The sequence below is a fragment of the Nuphar pumila genome, chromosome 11 (genome assembly GCF_984573655.1).
Source record: "Nuphar pumila chromosome 11, dmNupPumi1.hap1.1, whole genome shotgun sequence".
NCBI lineage: Eukaryota > Viridiplantae > Streptophyta > Magnoliopsida > Nymphaeales > Nymphaeaceae > Nuphar > Nuphar pumila.
In genome coordinates this window covers 92,441,961-92,451,661 of record NC_143259.1, presented here as the reverse complement: position 1 = coordinate 92,451,661, position 9,701 = coordinate 92,441,961, and positions in this window count along the sequence as shown.

Sequence of the window (9,701 nt, the reverse complement as noted above, 5' to 3'; positions counted from 1 at the left end):
GCTTCTCGTTCGTAGTTAAGTCAGGTTGTACCTCGATCGCCTCATAGTGAATTACGTGTGAGGGGTCAGGTACGTACTTTCTCAACATCGAGACATGAAAAACATCGTGAATCTGCGAAAACTGAGGAGGAAGTGCTACCCGATATGCAGTCTCTCTGACACGTTCAAGGACTTCGAAGGGTCCAACATACCTAGGACTCAACTTTCCTTTCTTTCCAAACCGAAAGATACTTTTCGTAGGCGAGATTCGAACAAACGTGATCGCCTACCGCAAAACTGAGCTCTCTACGTCCCTGATTGGCATAACTCTTCTGCCTACTTTGGGCTGCAATCAACCATTGCCGGATTAAACGCACCTAATCCGCATAGTGCTGGACGATTTCTGGAGACTCCACTGCTCTCACTCTAACCTCATCCCAACAAACCGGAGATCTACATGGTCGGTCATACAGTTCTTCATACGGGGCCATACCAATACTAGCATGAAAGCTATTGTTATAAGAAAACTCTGCAAGCTTCACATGTTTGTCCCAATCACCTGCCCAATCCAAAGCGCACACTCTCAACATATCCTCGAGCGTTTGAATCGTTCGTTCTGACTGCCCATCTGTCTGCGGATGGAAAGCAGTACTAAACTTCAAGGTAGTGCCAAGGGCTTTCTGAAGCTGGCGCCAAAATCGAGATGTGAACCTCGGATCCCGATCTGACACTATCGAACGAGGCACTCCATGAAGCCTAACAATCTCCTCTACGTAGAGATCGGCCAAGCTTTGACTAATCCTGATCGGAAGAAAATGAACATTCTTTGTCAAACGATCCACAATCACTCATATGGCATCTCGTTGTCGTCGGATCTTAGGCAGCCCTACGATTAAGTCCATTGAGATATCATCCCACTTCCATTCTGGAATTTCAAGAGGCTGCAAAAGTCCACCTGATCTCTGGTGTTCAATCTTCACTTGCTGGCAAGTAAGACACCGAGATACGAACTCCGCGATGTCCCGTTTCATCCCATTCCACCAATAAGTCCTCTGGAGATCTTTAAACATCTTGGTGGAACCAGGGTGAACGGAATACTTCGATCTGTGAGCTTCACTCATCAACCCTTCCTGTAACGCTTTTGGAACCCACCATCGATCTCCGAACATGATGGTTTTGTCCCCCTCTCGACGAAACTGCGCTTCTGGCTTTTGAGCACTTTCGCACAACTTTTCAAAGTCCGGATCTTCTGATTGGAGTTCCTCAATTCGATCTATGATCTCTGGTCGTGCTTGCATCCCAGCACAAAGGATGCGTTCGAAGTCATCAGAAAAAGGTTGCCATCGTACAAACTCCTCGACCAGATTCCAACTGCGTCCAATCAAGCTAGCTGTTGTGACTGATGCCTTTCTACTAAGTGCATCAGCCACCACATTCGCCTTACCCGGATGGTAAGCGATGGAGAAGTCGTAATCCTTTAGGAACTCCAACCACTTACGTTGCCTTAAATTCAAATCCCTCTGGGTGAAGATATATTTGAGGCTCTTGTGGTCGAACATGACCTCAAACGTTTCCCCATAAAGGTAGTGGTGCCAAATCTTCAGCGCGTAAACTACTGCCACTAACTCCAAGTCATGTGTGGGATAATTCTTCTCATGCACCTTTAGCTGTCGGGAAGCGTATGCTATGACCTTTCCATGTTGCATAAGAACACAACCCAGTCCAGTCCCCGACACATCACAATATACCACAAAATCACTCGTACCGGATGGCAATGTCAAAATCGGCGTTGTGGTCAACCTCTTCTTTAACTCTTGAAAACTATCTTCGCAGCGAGAGGACCACTCGAACTTCATTCCTTTCTGCAACAACCGAGTCATCGGAGCAGCTATACGTGAGAAATCTTGAATGAATCGACGGTAGTAACCTGCCAATCCCAAGAAACTTCTAATGTCTATTACCGTCTTCGGTTGTTTCCATGACAAAACGGCTTCCACCTTGGCTGGATCAACCTCTACACCTCTCTCGGATATCACGTGACCGAGAAACATCACCCTATCGATCCAAAACTCACGCTTTGAGAATTTAGCGTAAAGCTGATGTTCTCTCAGTGTCTGTAGCACAAGTCGCAAGTGCTCTCAGTGATCTTCCACACTCTCCGAGTATATCAGGATGTCATCTATGAACACGATGACAAAAGAATCCAGCCACAACTTGAAAACCCGATTCATCAGATCCATAAATGTCGCAGGGGCATTTGTAAGTCCAAAGGACATCACTAGAAATTCATAATGCCCATATCTGGACCTGAACGTTGTCTTAGGAATATCTTCGGTCTTAATTCTCAGCTGATGATATCTTGAACGAAGATCGATTTTCGAGAACACCTTTGCCCTTCTCAACTGATCGAACAAATCATCGATACTAGGCAAAGGGTACTTATTCTTCACCGTCACTTGATTCAACATGCGGTAGTCAATACAAAGTCGCATTGAACCATCCTTCTTCTTAACAAAGAGGACCGGGGCACCCCAAGGGGACACACTCGGTCTAATAAATCCTTTGTCAAGAAGCTCATGCAACTGTTTCTTCAGTTCCCCTAACTCAGCAGGTGCCATGCGATACGGAGCGCGAGAGACTGGTGTCGTACCAGGCACTAGCTCGATCGAGAACTCAATTTCTCGATGCGGAGGCAAACCTGGCAAATCCTCGGGAAAAACATCCGGGAATTCGCGGACAACATCCAACTGATCCAAGGGTGTCGCCTGACTGTCTTGAGCAGAAACACTGGCCAAGAATACCATGCAACCCTTCTACAAATTAGACTCTTATTTATACTACTCCCTTGGGGTTGGTCACAACCACTAATCGATCATACAATCATACTAAGACTTTTATTTTCATACTAATAAAAATTGAACTATGCATGTAATCAATCATGTAGAGTTCGTATGCTTATAACAACAATATTAAATAGCCTTACCAGTGAAGAAGACTGCTCTGCAGGATGAGTCACAACTTGTTGACGCTTTAGGACAGGGCTCACATACCAATAATAAAATTTAATGCTCAAAAGATGATAGAATTGCAAGTCTTTGTGGTGCGCTCTGATACCAAACCTGTAACGACCCCAACTCATCCCCTTTCAAAATGCGGATTTTTTTTTTTAACAGTGCAGAAAACTTCTCAGAGACCCAGGCTCCTCATAGTTCCAATTCCAACTAGATAGCTCGATACCACAAACGAACTTGCAATAAACATCCATAAAACTAAACCAATACCTTTATTCATGAGTTAAGAACTAATCTCAAAAACAGTGTTTCACTCAACAGAAAATAACATAACCACTGATGAAAAATAAGTAAATGACAAGAATACTAGACTGAAGAACCAAAATAAAGAGTCACTCTGTCCACAAAGGAAACTGTCAAAACTAATTGTGACTTCCGCGCCCTCACAGTAGCTCTCGACTTCACTGATCACTTGTTCCTGTGAAAAACCAATAAAGTAGGGTGTCAGAATCAAAATCTTGAGCGCAACTACTTCTTAATGAAACAAGTGAGATAAAGGGTTAAGATAAGATATCATGCAACAATTGAGGAAAATACATACAAGACAGTTTATAGCATTTGGGAAATTATTCATGCAACAATCATAAATGCTAAGCATGCAAAGACAGTAAAGCAGTAGCATGTAATAAAACTTCAGCATGCAACAAGAAATAAACATTCAACACTTACCATCATCTATTGATTAAGGGAACCATTAAAGTATGCACGATCTAATGCATAACAGGAAAATGCATGACTTTTGTGCAATGCATGAATCATTTTATCATCTTTCATTTAAGTCTTTTGTTTCCCTATGCATGCCCTATTAAATGCATACAACTTTAAGTTTCTCTTTTTAATTACCGTTGCTCGCGGATACACCAAACAGGTACAAACCCCGAGGTCAAGTTAGGTTCTCAAGGTAGCTTAGCACACAATTTGTATTTTATTACTGGGTTCTAAACTTATCCCTCGACCGAATCACCTTCGGAACATTAGACCTCCACATCTAATGTCGGGGACACAAGGGACACCCCACACCCACAAGTGTCACTTCCTTGGTACCAAAAATAATAGTTGTGTCAAAACACACCACCCCCAGGTAAAGTGGCGGACTCTCCCTAAAACCGTGGTCAGGAAAATGAACCTCAATATCGGGTTCAGGGGACCAAATTAAGCACGCGGAGTTTGTATCCTCACAGTCTCCCCAAGATCGGATCTCTAAGATCCCCATTCTCCAGATGGGTGATCCGAGAAGGTATATTACACTGTTCTTTATTATTACTTTTTATTAAAAATTAATTTCTTAAGTTTTGCAACATCATATGCAAAAATAAAGATAAAAGCTCGCGTCTATCTCGTGAGAGCCATCACAGGACTCCGGCCCGTGGAAACATGTAGAACAGTGCAATAAAATGAAATATTAGAAAAACATGATTTTTGCAATGCATTGACAGGAACAAGGAAAAGCAACCCTCAACTCGGGCTTACCAAGCCCTCGGTAATTCACTTTGTTCACCGATGTACATTATGCATAAACCATAACATATTGTATGTGAAGTAAATCATGTACTTTCAATTTGCACATTTTTCTAGTTACAAGCTCACAACCCATAAGCATAACCACAAATTTTCAGAATTTCCCTATATGCAAACTCAAATGGATGCATGTTTTCTTTTAAGTGAGCTTCCTTATGTGCATACCTATTTTCCAACTGTGTATCCACTCATGTTGGTTGCAAACCTTAACAAGAGTCACATATGCATGTCACTCTATGTTCATATCATGTGCATGCCCACTGGTAAATGCATTGTTACATTAAAAGAAACATCAACATATATGTATTTTCATGTGTATGCAGCCAACAAGGAAATGAGTTTGTTTACAATAGTCATAGGCACATCAACACAACTACTACCGTTCTACGTGACAGTCAAATGCAAAATTTTTAAATAAGTGCATGCTTGCTGTCACATGATTTGATTCAATCAATGCATGTCTGTAAGTGTCTATCATTAACTGTGACATGCATGCCTTAAGGAAAAATTTATGTTTGTTAGTACTTCAACATCCATTCCATGTTCATCCAACACCCGGATGGTTATGACAGCGTGTACATAGTCCCAACAGCATAGGAGTCGAAGTTGGACAGCATACAGCATGTACACAGTCCCCAGTCCGGCCTGTGTAGCCTATCGAAGATGGACAACATAATAGCAGCATAGGAGTTTAATAGAAATGTTTAAACCCAATACATATCTCACCTTATATATATATATCCCCTTATTTAAATTTTTTTCTTTTTCTTTTTATGCAGCTACAGATCCATACCCAGGTTCGGCCTGTCAGGCCAACCGAGCCTAGCTCAAATGGTCTAACAGTGAGTCGAACCCTGGGTACATATAAAAAGAACTTGTCTTATCCTCTTCTTTTTTTTCTTTGTTAAACAACCCAACAAACCCATAGCTACATAATTTATTTTATATTATAAATACAGTTTCTTTTTCTTCTTATCTAAGTCACCCAGCTCAGCCGACCCTGTCGGCTGGGTCTGACAACATATCCACAGGCCTAGTTTGGGCCTGTGTATGCTGTCAGGAAACCACAGCATATACATACAGAAATAAAAATTTTTTTTCAATGCCCAAGACCACAGGCCAGCACCCAACCGACTGGGTCGATTGGGCCTGCCCCGGTCCTGCCAAAACCAGAACTGTACCCAGCCAATCACTTGGCTGGGCCTGCCGGCACGGCCAGCAGCTGGTAGTCAGCCGAGTGCCACTCGGCTGGCTGCCAGCCAGCCAACAGCCGAACCCCAAAAACAGAAAACAGATTTTTTTTTTGTAATGCATCAACACATGCCAGAACTATTTGTTAATATATATATATATATATTGAAAAGAGTAAGTCCAGCCCAGCCGACCCTGTCGGCTGGGTCCAACCGCATATACATTGGCCCAGTTTGGGCCTGTGTTTGCTGTCAAAAACGACAACATAAGCGTTATGCAAAAATTGCTGTATATTTATTATTTTATACCCTTTTTTTGTTAAGAAACAGTAAAAATACAACATATACGAATGGGTAACAGTGGAAATCGTGGGTCCACTGTTCCTCCATGGATTTTCATCAAAGATGCATGAAAATCAAATCTCTACCCGATTTCTCATTCGTTTCAAGAAGGAGTACCCGTACTTTGACCAAGATCGTGATAATGGAAGCTGTCAAAAAGTTTGGGCTGAAGATCAATGGCCTCCTCTTGTACCTCCTCTCCTTCTCTCCCTTTCTTTCTCCTCTCCTTCCCTGTTTCTCTCTTCTCTTTTTCCTGTTTCCTCTCTTCTTTTTTTCTACAGCCAAATGAGGGAGAAGGGTTGCTGCCCCCCCCCCCCCCCCCCCTCCCTTCTCTTATTAATAGCTGGAAACTCTCTAGAGAGTTTCCAGAATTAGGTCTCTCCCTTTAGGGAGTTTCAAGATTTTTTTTTTGGGCTCCTTTACTTTTTATTATTTGTTTGACTTTTTGACCCTCCTTTCCTAAAAGATATGGAAACCTCTAAACCCTTTTTAATTAGGGAAGATGGTTAACCCTAAACCCTCTTAACCCAAATCCCGAAATTAATAAAAATAATTAAATTAATAAATTTATTTTTTTGAATTTACTTATTCTTAAATATTCAAAGGTTCCCAAAATTGGTCATGTTGACCATGGAGACTTTTTATATGATGTTAACCTCAATTTAAAGCTCCCAGCCGAATTTAAAGTCATACAAAATGTTGAGCTTGGATTTGGATCCGGATTCGGATCCAAGATCCAAACCCATACTCATACAAAAATTTGGATTAAGACTTGTATCAACTCCAGATTTTTATAGGACCTAACTAGGACCCAAATCCATAGAAATTTGTATTCTACTCCTTGGATGCAATCCGATCCAATTTCGGATCCGTTTCAACAAACTTCTAAAATTTTAGAAAAACGTGATTTCTGGGCCAACCAGAACTCAATTTTGAAAAAGTAAAATACCATTGCGCTCAGAATTTTTAGGCGCATCCAATGATATATTACATGAATATCAAATTCTGAATTTCGCCCGAAAATAACCTGAATTTTGCTTGAATTTCGCTTGAATTTAAAAGTTGAAATTAAAACTCTTTGCCACACTTCGATTGGCTTGTCTAGACCTTGTTGATGAGACTTGGGTCAAACCCAAACTCTAAGACCTCGGTCTAAAACTCGAGCCTCAACGATTTTCTTACCAGACTTAGCCAAATTTCAAAATTTTCGTGAATTGACTAAGATTCAAAAACACGAGATCTTACATCTGGAATCCAAGATGGATTTGAATCCAAAATCTGGAATCCTAAATGAAATTGGATCCAAAGTCTTGAATCCAAGACGAAGTTGAATCCGAAATCTGGAATCCTAGATGGAATTAGATCCGAAGTCTGGAATCCAAGATGGATTTGAATCCGAAATCTGGAATCCTAAATAGAATTAGATCTGAAGTCTAGAATCCAAGATGGAATTGAATCCAAAATTTGGAATCCTAAATGGGATTGGATTTGAAAATCTGAATCTAAGGTAAAAGGAGATTTTAAACCCAGAATTCAATATGGAATTGGATCCGAAATCTGGAATGGGGAATGGATTTCGAAAATGGGATTTGGATTTTGGAAACCCATATAAAACTCGGAATTAGATCTGAGAAATCCTAAATCAATTTTGAAAAGGGAGATGGAATTTAGGAAAAATCAATTTTCAGAGTGAATACCAAGTTTTGATTTTTAAAGTCTGGTTTAAGACTTAGAATTTTAGAATTTTGAGAAATAAAGAATAAATCTTGAATTCAGACTTGATTTCTGAATTTAGAAGATGATCTAGAAGATTTAGGAACCTGAAGTGAAGAATAAAGAATAAAACTTGATTTTAAAACTGGAATTTTTGAAATCGGGTGATAAATCTGAGAATTTTCAAAGTTAAATTAAACTTTGAAATTTTGATCTAGAATGTTGAATTAAATTTGAAATTTGAATCCTGAAAATGGAAATGAATTTGAATTGAACTTTTGAAATTTGATTTGAATCAAAAATTGAATTTTGAATATAAAAATGAAATTTGAAATTTCGAAGTCAAATTGGATTTTGAAATTGAATTTTTGAAATAAGATAGAATTTAAGAATAGAAAGAAGAATTTGAATTAAGAATTGAAGATTGATTTGAAAAGTGAAGAAGATATTTGAAGAATTATCTCAAAATCACTTGGATTCTAAAAAGAAGTTTCAAAATATGATGTATATCTATCCTAAATGATGAATGAATTAAAAGAATTTGAAATTGGGTTTTTGAAAAGCATATTTCATTCTTTAAATGAATTGAAATAAGATTGAAGATATAACACATTTCTGACTATGGTCATAAAATGTATTATATAATAATCATATTTAAATTTAAATAAAGAATAAAACACATTTTGGTGCCTTTATAGAGTTTAAAATAAAATTAACTCTCAATATATCCTGACTATGGCCATTGATACATATTTTGAGTTAATTTTAAGTTAAACTCTGATAAATGAAGAAAATATTTAAAAATATGATGATTTTTGAAAAGCGATCCAGTGTGGATCCAATGTTATTCCATAAAAGATAAAAATCCTAAGCATTGTCCACATTTTGACTATGGCCATCAATGTGAATAATTTACTTAAGATTAATTACCTCTTATTGGAATGGTGCACGTGTCATTCGTGTTCTCATTCGTGAATTTTTGAAATAAAAGAAGAAAATGATATGAAATAAGCAATTTTATGCTCATACATTCTACTCTAATACTGGAAAGGTAAAATTCTCATTATATCTAACTATTATAATTCTGAAATTGAAATTTACAATTTCTAGGCTAAGGAAAGAAATGATGTTTTCTATACATTTCCTGCAAAATCAAGTTAGCGCAAGGTAAAAGATGCATATAAAAGGAAAATATCACATTGTGTTTGAGATGCAAGAAGGTGGAATGGATGTGATAATGCATATATGATATGCTTAAACTAATGAGAAAATATGCATTGCTATTGAAGGCATATACATGTTAATCCCTAAGCTAATGAGAACCTACCTGAGGAGGTTTACATGACGGTATATGCATATGGGTGGAAGGTAGTAGATGGATAATGAGGTGGAGAGGAGTGTGAAGTGTGAAGAAGATGCTATGGATGTTACAATGAAACTGTAGAAACCTATGGGCTACTGTGGATGTAAATGGAATTTACAGCATCCCATGAGCCACTAATTTTTTTTTTACGAACAAAAGCTACAGCAGCCTATGAGCTACTGTGTATATGAACAAGAATTATAGCAGCCCATGGGCTACTGCGTATGCAAACAAAGAAAACTATAGCAGCCCATGGGCCACTGTGTATAAGAACAGAAATTATAGCAGCCTATGGGCTACCACATATATAAACAAAGAAAACTACAGCAGCCCATGGGCTATTGTGTAGGTGAACAAAGAAAACTACAGCAACCCATGGGCTGCTGTGTATAAGAAAAAAAATTACAGCAGCCCATGGGCTACTATGCATATGAAGCTGTAGGAAAATATTGTGAAAAGGTAGCAGCACAAGCTATTGATGTAACAGCTTCATATGCTCTTTATCTGTAAAACTAGACAAATTAC